Genomic DNA, 13,034 nt, shown 5'->3' with positions numbered 1-13,034 from the left:
TAATCCAAAATGTCAAATAATGAAATTAGATTTTTTTCACCAAAACAGGTCCTACAGCTGAGGGATGTTGAAATAATAAGCACAGACATTTTAAACATAACTGCAACAAGAATGACATACTGAAAAGCAAAGCATTGCTTAGAGCTGCTGTTTACAACCATGCCCAACATGATCTGGAGTGTGATAGGGGAGCCCCACCATACACCATTATCTTTAGAGTATGCTAACTTCAGGATACCACAACACAGTGGTAAGGAGGAAACTTCTTCACCTCAATGTTATGCAAATTAGTAAATTTTTAACAAAATATAGATATCAACAAAATAGATTTGATGATTTGGTTTCAATGAACAATTACTTGATAATCAGAATGGATCCCCAGGAGCATATTATACATGTAAAACCAAGAGAAAATACCTCTGGGACTAATTTAATGTCCACTGTAGTGAGATGCAAGTCTTTTAAAGGTACTCTGCTTAGACCTCTCACTGTTTCTTGAAACTCATTCAGAGGTGCAGTTCTTTCTGACCTCCCTTTTCTGTGAAAGAAGTTTCACTATATCCTAAGCCATCTTAAAAATATACACGTCTTAGCTCAGATTAAACAATACAATAGCTGAATGAACAGGAAAATGTCACATTTTATTTTTTTGTGGTTCTCCCGGAAAAGAATGAAGCCATTTAATCACAGCCCTCAGAAAAATGTACAAAGCAATTAGTCTAAACACAGGGTTAATGATATAGGAACTTTCAGGTCAAAACCCATTAGAAAGAGTTTTTTTATACTACAACAATAATTACACAAGTTATTTTGACAATGAACTGGTATTTCTGGTCATCATTTGAATTAAGAATGATAATGGTTGATGCATAAATAATAAACGATAGACTAGATTGCAGTCAAAGCTCTTTTAATCTTATTTACACCACTGTACATTTTGAATTTGACTTGCCCATTTAATATTCAAATAACACCAAGTGTGGTTAGAATACCAATTCCTTGCTGCAAGCAAAGCACAAAAAACACTTACTGTATACTGATTACAAAAAGCTTGACAAAACTGCATTTACACTGAGGTACAGGGCATCCAAAAACTGCCAAAAATAAAAACGTAGCATTCCTTCTACAATACTGAATTTGTTTTTGACTCTTGCTGCATAAAACGCACTACAATTTTGTATGGAGTTTTATAAGCACAATTTATAAATGGTTGACTTCAATGGTATGGTGTCATGACTCAAAAAAGGCAGATTCATTCAAGTACCATTAATTCACTGCACAATGCTTTTCGTAAGCTAAATATACATATTCTGATGCTCGTCATATTAACTTCTCATTAATGAAAACATTATCATAACTAATTTTAAAGTCTCTGACAGTTCTTCACTTAAATGCCCTCTGTGGCTTTGTAAACCTATACTTACTGTTAAATGTGTTAAAAAATGGTTAGACATACACTACATACATTTCCAGAAACATGCAAGACATTTTCTTCCTAAATCAAAAGGTTATGTTTTAATAGACTTATTTGCACTTTACAGACACTTTTTACATGACAGTTTTCTCATTACCATCTTGGATAAAGAACAGACTTCTTCATATGATGAAATGACTATAAAACATTCACATGAACAAGATCCAAGAGAGAATATTATAAATGGTGCAGAAAAAAAATCTTCCACTCAATGGCTGTAAGTCATATCAAAACAATTAAACTACCCCTGGACACCATGACCTAATCCTAACATTGTGAGATTGTATATTTACTAGGCAAGTTAGACAGTCCACTATACCAGTATGTTAATGCATACATTAAGCAATCCAACTCCTTCTGGAAGAAGAAGCCTGTGTTATTGTGTAGTTTTAATATCTAGCGTCAGCTCTACAAAACAGAAACAATGTGATGTGCTTGTCAGCTGAATGTTGTAAAGGTACCAATACAGCAATGTATAGACATCTTTTTCAGAAATGAACATTTCAGAACATTTGGCATCAGAAATACTCAGTCTAGGGATATAAACCTATTCTGCAACATCAGCAGAATCGTTTGGAGGAACAGCTACATCTCTCAGAGGATATTACTGTTCTGGAACAGACTCACCAGCCACATAAAACAAAGTTCATCCCTGTCCATAGTCAAGCATAACTTGGATCTATGGATGGGAAACAGTTTACCCCAAGAATGCCCCCTATACTATTATTGAGCAGAGGAGCCCCTAAATGTTTAGAGTACAAAAAAGGAAATTGGCTGAGCTTAAAAAGGCCCACAGGGTCACAGGGTCAGCTAGCCTGGTACTTATCTATGAACATACAATATATTGTAGATACTCTGCAACAACATTACACTCATTTTGTACAGTACCATTGATTTACATTATCAAATATTCTGATCTGTGTCATATGAAAGTGTATGTGCAATCTCCTGCTACACTGACAACAGAGCAGAAACCTGCAGTCTCTATTACAGGTTGCAGCCCTACTGAAAACTACCTCCCTGTATTAGGCAAACTAACAAAATGACACATCTCCCACAGGATCCAGTAACTGAACCCACATATCTTGCATCACAGTCAAGGTTTCAGTCCTTTGCAATACAAAATTAGCTAATCTTATTAATTTTCAGGTCATATATGCTCTTTGCTGGTAATACACCCAACCAGTGTATCAATGGAAGTCTCAGAAACCTGCATTTTCCTGTAGGCATATTAAATCTACAAAGCTTGGAATTTTCATCATCTTTAATGCACCAAAATCCCCAATCAACATCCGGCAAAGAGAAATGCTTTGCATTTGGCATAGCAGTAGCAACTTCTTCTATTGTCAGATGAGGACATTTCTCTATATATCTTTACTCAGGACTTCAGCATCTATGCATATATCAATTTCGTCAGGCTTTACAGCATGACCCATATTTGATATTTCTCTTTACTGCACCCATCCTTTCTATTCAGTGTACCTCCCTTTGAAGTCTACATTTCAGACCCACTGAAACTTTTCATGGGGCAAGCATGACTGATAAAACTGACAGCGTAGCTAGCTCGCACGAGTAAAAAAACTCTAAGGACAATACTCAGGAGGCAATCACAAGAACCATAAGATGCCTAACCATATGCACCTCATGAATTCTTTTCACCATATCAAGCTTCTGGCAAGTCATCTGAATTGAACAGAACGCATTTCTGTTTTAACTATATGGAAAAATAATCTTATTTTTTATTCTTGTAATTGCAAGTTCACTGATGATTGCAAACTGGGAGCAATCATTGAGTCCCCCACTGATGTCAACATATTACAAGAAGGGCTAACACAAATGATTGGTGCCAAAGCCATGGTCTAAAACTAAACGCAAAAAAATGCATTATTATTTCCTTTGGCAAAATGGAATTCCCTACAAATTACAATACCAACAGCACCCCACTGAGTTCCAACCCTGTGGTGCGAGACTTGGGAAAACAGGCTGATAGCGATCTGAACTTTGACCATGTTTCCACCGTGCTAAGAAAAGCCTTTTATGTAGCACACCTCATAAGCAAGGGCATAGCATCCTGCTATAATTCCACTGTACTGACCCTCATCAGACCACTAATAGAGTATAGTGCACCCTTTTGCATGTACCTCAACAGACACCTGCAGAAGTTTCTCATTAAGAAAATACAGGGACTCCAAACCATGACTTACATGGACGGGCTGAAAGCCCTGTCACTTTATCTTATAGGCTGCTGAGAGGTAACTTGTGCCTGGCTATAGGGCAATCTCCAACCCTGCTCTAATGGAAATGCTGCACATCAGCAAGTCAAACGGCACAAGAGTTACTCGCTCTACAGATTTCAACCTAACTTGCGATATTAACAGAACATGCTGGAGAGACAGATGCATCTCCCAGAGACTGCCGCTTCTCTAGCATAGACTTCCTAGTCACATAAAACCCAGCTCCTCACTGACTCTATTCAAACACAACCTAGATAATTGGATGGGAGGCCGCAAATTTGCCCCTAGGGTGGCACCCATGTCCCGCATGGACAGGGGTAGCCAGTGATGATCAAAGGCCCACTCTGTGCATAAATTTGTTCTGGGAACTACCCAAAAAGAACAAATGAGGAAACTTGGGATTAACATGGCAAGGCTTTTAAAGACTCTAGGGCCACTAGCCTAGTAACCTCCTGTGAACCTATAACCTATTTCTTACCCAATGAGAATATTTCTAGATCTGAAAAAAAGTTAAAGAATGACCCTGACTTGCTCACTTTCATGTCCAGGTACTTTGAATTCTTGAGCATATATCTTATTACACTCCACCCCTTTGCCTAGTTCAAACACAATCTTTTGATGATTTCCTGCTCAGATATGTCACTTTTCTTTTGTTCCAAATTGTATGCTTCACATTTCTAAGCATCATTCACTCTTTTCAGTGCACTGTGCCCACAGACAAAATCTGTTGTGCTGTTCACCCATACAACCTTCTTTTTGGCTGAAAAAAGTATGTAAAACTGTGCGTTTTTCTTTTATTCTGATTATAACCAAATCTCATACAGACTTTGGCAACAACATACTATTTGTGTTTCACTTTTAACTGAAATTAACTAATTTCACTTTCGTTGCATGCCTTTTATTGTTTTAACATTTAACCTGCTTCTTATGATACCTCTTGCTAGATTCATTTTGAAAACCCTTCATAATCTCTATCACATTAACAAATCATGTACCTCAAATGTAAAGTCTACCAACATTCCTCAAGTAAGAACCATCAATACACATCTTACAGGACTTTAAGTCCTCATTAAAACAAGTGGATATGTGAGAGAATTCTCTCAGCTCACAGTAACTAAAATTTGCATCTCTTCAATGCTACATTTAACCCAAGGGATATAGTTTAAACATTAGAGATATAGTACACTTTACCTTCTTAGACGTTTCATCTATTCCTCTCATAGTCAGGAAAAAATCTAATTTCTGGAACCATAGTTACCAGTTCTCAAACTGCCCTGAGGAGAGAAATTTAATGAAAACTGTAGTTGCACTACATCTCAAACAAGTAAAAAAACAAAAAAAGTCATCCTGCTTCTCTTATGACAACATGCACTATATACTTATTATCAATTTAATGAAATAACGGCTGATGACACAAGACTATGCACCACTTACGAGTCTTACTAATCGAACCACTTAACATTAATATAGGTGTGCCATATGCTGTACACGGTTCATTCACAATACTGTATTTGTGGTATAAAAAGGGAGAGCCAAAAGTAGGGCCATGCCAACATGAGGAAGCACAACCCCTCTCCCCACATACAGAGGTACATTACTGGTGCAAATATGTCAACTGTTTTTACTGAATATTATGTAAAATATTCAATATAGACTTAGCACACATAGCCCTGGGCAGTGAAAACTTCTTAACCACTGCTTGAAGCAGAGAGCAAGTTAGCCAATGTCTGACATCTATGAGCTAATAGCTCATTAGAGATGTGTGTGTGTGTTTCCCAATGTCCTACAACTACAATGAAGGACAAATTATGGTGTGCAGAGATCTGCCATTCACGACTAGTGGGTATTCAATTATGCAGTAGGAAAAATTCTGAAAGGAGGCAGGTTAATTCAAGCTTACTATAAGGGTCATTTCTAGGTTCCATTCAGTTCAGCTCAAATACTGACTACTCAAGCATGACATCTCATAAAAAATTCTACTTTGTATTGATAATACAATTATATATTAAACTTGCAGGCCATTTCCCAAAATTCACCTTTACAATAAAAGTCTGCAACCAAAAAAAAAAGTTTTCTGCTTTTAAAGGATGGTTCTTCAAATGGTTCGAAATATAGGGAAAGAAAGTACTGCTGTTTTCTTCATCTTTATTTAGGTCTCTTATCAACCAAAACACTGGATACAATTAAGGAAAATTATACAACTGAAAATGAAAACAAAATTACACAAAGAAAATTATAAACCACCACAGGTCATCCCACCCCCAAAGTCAAAATGGCGAGTTTTAATTGATATACAGAAACCAGCTAATACAGGCCACTTTGGTGGTAGGTTTCACAGGTGAGGAGCCTGAAGGGTAAACAAATGAGCACCTGAATTCTCAAGACACAAATGGGGAACATACCTCTCAAGTGTACAGATTTTCACAGAAGGTCCATATTTTTGCCTCATATTTTTGGTCCTTTTTTCATAAAATTGTTGTTCTTTGGCAAATTAGTGGCAAATAAAGACTGAAGTTAGAAAATAACAGATATTTGAGTTTCAGGCTTCACAGCCTTTAGAAAATTTGTGCTAATCCAAAATCTGTTACTCTATCAACTTTCTAAGTTTGTAAGAGCAATATTTAAAAACTGTCCATATTTTCGGGCTTTTATCATACTTTTATTTATAGCTTATAGGTTCATAGGTTCGTACTAGGCTATCTGCCCTAAGGCATTTATAAGCCTAGCCAGAGTGTATGTGGCTTACACCACCCCTTACGATGAGAATACTACACCCTTTTAAGGTTTAGTTTACTATGCCTCTGTCTAGTAGTGACACAGAGATGACCGCCGGGGTAAACCTACGATCTCCCATCCACTCGTCGAGATTTCTCTTGAATATAGGTTCATAGGTTCGTACTAGGCTATCTGCTTTGTCCAGATTTCTTGCACTAAGAGGCGGAGAGGTATGATGAGACTCCATAAGCAGTTCCTGAGTGGCAGAGTGCAAAAACACTGCTAGGGGTTATATATGACCACTAACTCCTACAGACAGGGAAGCAAAGGAAGAGCATAATCACTGGACTTGAGAAGTAGAGATTACAGTGGATTGCTTTAATTAGATACTCAGGTTCCAGTGACAGTGAAGTGGGTGTTGGCATAGCACTTAAGGTGTTTACCACACAGATGGAACGTACATGAGTTTGATTCTCACCTATAAAAGGGACACTGGCTAGGCTTAACATGGCCTGCAATGGCAGTTAGCCTAGTATTTACAAACCTATGAACTCTGCAAAACTCCAGGGTTTACTGGCGGGGAACAGCAGTTAAGTGGTTTTACAAACACATGGAAGCATACTAGAAGAACTGATCAAGATGTTGACTATCTGCTACAGTTATTTTTTTTTCTGCCTTTATGTTTGATAAGAAGTCATTTTACAGCAATGCAGAGTTTTAAAAGGATATAAAGAAAGGCTTGAGGACCTTACTGCAGCTAAAACATAGCAGAAGAATGGTGAAAAGGAGGGTGAAAGCATTACACATTGTGTAATACAGGTAAGACCCAGAGTAAGTGTATATAAAAACAATAATGTAGAAAAAAAAAATCACTTTTAAAACAGATGCAGGTTCATAAAGGAGGGATATGCGATGCTAGCTGCCTTTTAATTCTTCCAAAAAGGGAGGACTAGACATGGATACAAGGAATGCATATACTGAGGAATAAAAAGGCAGACAGAAAAAGGTCACTGGACTTGAGGGGAATAGTGAGCCAATTCTAAAAGACTTGCTGTCAGTGTAACCTACCACTTGCACTTAGATTGTGAAGAGACATTTGACAGGGCTGAGTGATCCATTTTAAAGTGCAAAAATAGATGGGTTTTACAAAAGTTCAGGATTCTGTTGGAGAAAACCTATAAAGGTACCTGCCTGAATTAAGCTCTCTGTGATGCTTTCCTGTGCCATTTCCACTCACACGGAGTACAAGGCAGAGATGCCTACCCCCCCAACCCCCAATTATTTTCAATGAGTCTGAAACCACTGTCTATATAGAGTACATAAACATTTCTTCATGGGTACCAATGGGGTGGGCAGCACCTTTCCATTACTTTCTGAAGGACATCTTGTTATGCTTCAACTCACAGTAAGATGTGCCAATTCTGTTTATGATTTTAGATAAGTTTAGTTTAATTACTTGGCTACAAGATCAATACAGTACAATCAAACTATTTCTCTAAATTTCTTTTGGAGGATTTGAAATCAAATTATCGGTATTGATGGACTGCAAACAGGTTGAAATACAGGACTATGGGTTTCAAATACATTGGCTAAAAAGGTATAATTGACTTATGAGGACTTGCATGCAAAAGTAAGACAAACCATTCAGATCTGGAAATAAACGTAACAACTGGCTCAGACTGTGCAAGTACTGGAGAGGTTTGTACTTCCTCACTTTCTGTATGCCAGACAGACCGTTATGGTTGGTTTGAAGAACTAGCTGGTTGACTTCTTGGGTAGGTATGTTCATAGGTTCATACTAGGTTATCTGCCCTAGGGCATTTATAAGCCTAGCCAGAGTGTGTTTGGCTTTTATCACCCATTTTAAATTAATTTTGCTATGCCCTTTTTCAAGGTTAGTATACTGTGCCTCTGTCTAACAGTGACACAGAAGTGATACCCGGGGTAAACCTACGATCTCCCATCCACTCATCAAGATTCCTCTTGAAGAGAGTCAATGAGGGACTCTGCTTAACCTGGACTGGGATTTTATTCCAGAGAGAAGGGAGCCTCTGGGTTATGAATCTGTCCCACCAGCATGTCCTATTTATTTCAGTGCTGAGGTTCAAGTCTCTCGAGCGTGTAGCTCGATGGGATTTGGATTTTCTGAGGTGCAGTATGTCCATTAATTCCGGGTTGGACATGGCTTTATACATCAGGCACAGATCTCCCCTGAACAGACGGTATGCCACTGAGTAGAGCTGGAGTTTCTTTAACCGGGCAGCATATGGCATCTGTTTGAGCCCTTTGATTCTCTTGGTGAGGTACTTTTGGGGTCTTTCCAGTTGCTGCAGGTGTCTGGTAAGGTACATCCCAAAAGGGGCATTGTACTCAATTATGGGCCTGATGAGGGATGAGTAAAGAGGCACGATGACCTCCCCTGATCTAGATGTGAATCCCTTCATGATTAGGTGGGCTATATAAAATGTTCTTCTAACCACTTTGGCCACGTGGTTGTCAAATGAGAGATTGCTATCAATTTGGGTCCCCAGGTCCCTAATTACTTCTTCTGTACTTAATGGATTACCACCTAGGTGGTAATTTGTGGGCACTTTGTTTTTGCCAAAGGGGATGACTATACACTTTTTGGCGTTTAGCTTGAGGCCATGGCTCTGGCACCAGTTGTCTGTTTCTATGAGGCCCTTTTGGAGGATGCTTGTGTCGGCTGGAGAGTCTATTATGGCACTCGTTTGCAGTCATCTGCAAACTTGGTCAGCCACAGTCCTTCCGTGTTGGCCTGTACCTCCGAGAAATATATACCAAACAAGAGAGGTCCCAGGACTGAGCCTTGTGGGACGCCACTTGTAACTGGTTTGGAGTCTGACATGGCTCCAGCAATTCTAACCATGTGGGTTCTGTCCTTGAGCCAGTTTGCAACCCATCTAGTGACATAGGGGTTTATATTTTAGCTGGTGAGCTTATCTATAATGCCCGAGTGGGGTATTGTATCGAAGGCTTTTGCGAGGTCCAGGTAGGCTGTGTGGACCACCTTCCCCTTGTCAATGGCCTTGGTGACTGTTTCAAAGAAATCAACCAGGTTTAAGAGGCAGGATCTGCCCTTAAAGCCGAACTGGGTAGGATCCAGTGTCTGTAGGTCCCCAATATCTTTATTTATGAGGTCCATGATGATCCTTTCCATAGCTTTGCAGACCAAGCTAGTCAGGCTTATGGGGCGACAGTTTCCAGGATCCGTTGAGGCACCAACTTTGTGGAGAGGGACCACTGTTGCTGTACGCCACTCTTTGGGTACATATCCTGTAGTAAGGCTGAGATTGAACAATAGTTTTATGTTTGGGTTTAGCTCTTCTTGGAGTTCATGTAGGACGCAGCCCGGGACACTGTCTGGTCCCATTGATGCTGTGTTTTTTGCTTTATAGAGGGCGACTCTTACCTGAGCATCTGAGATGTCAGGGGGCAGCACTCTGGCTGGGATAGATATTTTCCCTTTTGGTGGGGGGGGGGGGGTTTCACTGAACCTGTCAGCTAAGATGTTGGCAATGTCTGTGGGTTCGGTGTATTTTTTGTCATTTTGGACTAATTCTGAGCATATCTGGGAATTCCCACCCAGGTTCCTAACATAACTAAAGAAAGCCTTGTGATTATCCTTAGTGTCCTGTTCAATTTTTCTCTCGAAGCTGGCCTTAGACGATTTTATGAGTGCCCGTAGTTTCTTGCTAATACTGATCAGAGATGCCTTCCCTTTTTGGGATTTTGCTCTATCATGTAGTAGCTTCCTCCTTCTATTGTATAGTTTATTTATGGCTGGGGTCCACCAGACAGGACATCTGCCTTTGGAGGATTGGGTCTTGGTTTTATTTGGGATTGCAAGATCCATGCATTCCTGAAGGTGTTAATAGAATGTGTTTATAAAGGATTCTGCAGTCTGGGACGTATTTTCCACAGGCCCGGGGGCTTTGAAGGATTCCACCTCGGTTTTGAGGAGTGTGAAATTTGCTTTAGAGAAGTTTTTCACTGTGGTTTTCTGGGCAGGGGGTGGGGTCGGGATGTGAATATCCAGTGAGATTAGTTTATGGTCTGATCTTACCAGTGAGGGATACACTTTTGGTCTGGAGCATAGAGTCCCCATGTTGGTGATGATCAGGTCCAGTAGGTTTTCCCCTCTTGTGGGAGTGGTAACAAGTTGTTCCATAGCATTTGAGTTTATAAATTCTAGGAACCTTTGGGCTAGGGTGTTGGAGCTAGAGTAATGCTCCCAGTCTATGTTTGGGTAGTTGAAGTCGCCCAATATAATGGTGTTTGGAGAGACCTTCATATTTTCCAGTGTTCTCAGGAAGGCCGAGTGGGGTTCCTGGGTTTGGGAGGGTAGTCTGTAGCAAGCTATAAACTGGAAGGCAGTTTTACCCACTGTTAGTTGCACATGGATGGTCTCTGATGCTTCATGTTGTGCCACCAACCTGGAGGTGTGGGTATCTTTGACGAATATTGATACTCCCCCCTCCTTTTGTGGTTCGGTCCAAGTTTTGGGGCCGAAAAGCATGGTATGAGGTATAAATAACCTGGTAGTGCTGGGGTGCTCTCGGGAGCCTTGAACCAGGTTTCTGTTACTGCACAGATATCCATGTTCTCCATGCTAAGGAGAGCATCTTGAGGTTTAGACTTCTGGCATTGAGTAGCATTACTCTTAGTTTCTTATCCCTTGTGATACCTATGGAGGTGGGTTTGTCTTTTGATCCTTGCCTAAAAAAGGCACTATCGGGGTAGCAAGAGCCTTTGCCAATATCTGAAAGCCCAGGGGTGACAGGTCCAAGCCGTCCCTAGCGAAGCATCGTGGCTTGTCGAGTATGTCATCCCAGGCTGACAGGCATTGGAAGCCCTTTGAATGACACCAATACTTAAGCCAATTGTTGAAATTGATCATCTTGTCTTCATATTGTGGCATAATTCTTGGTGAGGGTAAGATGCTACTCAAGGTCAGGGTCATACCAGCCTGGGCTACATGCTCAGAGAGCTCCTCTATGTCTCTTTTCATGTAGTCCAGGGAGGTACGTCTCGGGTGATTCACACCAGCATGGACAATGACTGAGTCATATTTGTACTTGCCTTGGAGTGACCTGAGTGCTTGTGTTATGTGGTAGATCCTAGCGCCCGACAGGCAGCTCTCACCATGACCTTCTCCTTGTTCAGCCTGGTGAGCAGGACGTCAGTGTGCCTGACGATAGAGTCACCTATTACAAGTGTATACGGTGTGTTGTTTAGCCTTAAGGGCTGTGACTGTTCAGCACACTGGCTTTGTGAGCTATGTGTTGCACGTGTTTTGTTTTGGGGTAGCGGTTGCTTGGGTGTCTGCTTTGGAGGTCTCTGCTGCTTAGGCAGATTTTTATTTAGAGCCTCCGAGTATGTTTTTGTGTGTTTATGTGTTTGGTTTGCTGTCGTGGTAGGTCTATGTGAGACTGGAATTGTAGTGAGTGTGGTTTCCTTCTCCTCCTGACTGGTTACGCCAGTACTGAGTTGAGAGAGCTTAGCCTCCAGTTTGGCTATATGGTTGCATCTCTCACATGTGTTGGAATTTGTTGGGAGGAGGAGAGGGTTGTCTGTGTACATGAGGCAGTTGTAACATTGCCTCAAGATTCCCAGATTCACCAGCTGGACCGGAGAGGAGATTGACAACTGACCTTTGGACATGCTAGAATAGTATTTGGAATTCCTTTATAATTGCAACTTCTTTAATTATTTCTGGCCACCATGATCTGTGCTGTAGTCTTATCCCTTCTTAGGTGCACTTCTAATTGAATGACTATATGCTAACCTCACTGTTATGTTTCTGAAAGGCCTGGACATCAAAAGCTGATGTAATAGTACTTCTGTGTCCTTCCTTATTCTGTACAATAAGTCCTTTAGCGACTCCAGTACAGGTAGTATGTGTGACCATTTTATTAGGCTTCTCCTCCTACAACTATCTAAACGGTCACTTGCTCTGCTTAAAATTTCATCTTCCCATTGTGCTTATTTTTAAAAAACTTTATCTTACTTGCCTGGAGGTCAGCTATCTCTGGAGTTTCCCCAGGGTTATTCTGTTGTGATGTAGAAGGGCACTGTCTCCTCTCCTACTAAAACAAGCACTAGTGTCTTCGTGTCTAACTCTACTAAAAAGGCAGCTCATAAAAGTTTAGTATCACTTGCTATTTCAATGTATTAGTTTGTTTTTCCTTATAAATTTGATGCATAGAACCCTTTCCCTTCAGTGTAGGACTCCCATTAGAGATCTGCTCAAGGTTCTTCTCTCTCAGCATGTACTAACCTATCTCCTTTGTCTTTACATTGCTTCACTTAACCTCTTTCTGCAAAATATATCTTTGAATAAAACTTATCTGCAGCCTTATTTTTTCTTACTTACAAAGGTTGCCAAGAGTGATCCCTGATTTGAACTTTCCATCTTCCACTGACAGAAATATGCTTTCCTTCCCTTAACTACACTAGTTTAGTCTTTCTTAGAAAAGAAGCTATATATGAGGAAAAAGTCCAACAGGGCTTTCAAAGACTTGGAGACAGCATAATGCAAGGTTCTAAAGAAAGCTGATTTGGGCAGTTCTGCGGTGGTTATAATTCTTGAA

The 13,034-nt window shown here is 40.2% G+C and overlaps 1 protein-coding gene across 3 annotated transcripts in view; it reads right to left on the bottom strand.

The window, feature by feature from the left end:
- HPCAL1 (hippocalcin like 1) overlaps positions 1–13,034 on the bottom strand; it is a 1,334,575-nt gene that overhangs the window by 641,475 nt on the left and 680,066 nt on the right. Inside the window, exon 3 of one of the 3 annotated variants that reach the window (XM_044079320.1) lies at positions 4,900–4,982. The exons of the other annotated variants lie outside the window; for them this stretch is intronic. The gene's annotated coding sequence lies outside the window, so the exon portion shown is untranslated. The remainder of the gene's footprint in view (positions 1–4,899; positions 4,983–13,034) is intronic. 3 annotated transcript variants of the gene reach the window in all.

Source organism: Protopterus annectens, chromosome 1.part1, assembly GCF_019279795.1.
Source record: "Protopterus annectens isolate FY-2018-M chromosome 1.part1, PAN1.0, whole genome shotgun sequence".
NCBI classification, from domain to species: Eukaryota; Metazoa; Chordata; order Ceratodontiformes; family Protopteridae; genus Protopterus; species Protopterus annectens.
Note: the sequence above shows the minus strand (reverse complement) of the source record. Positions and strands in the feature narration are given on the sequence as shown.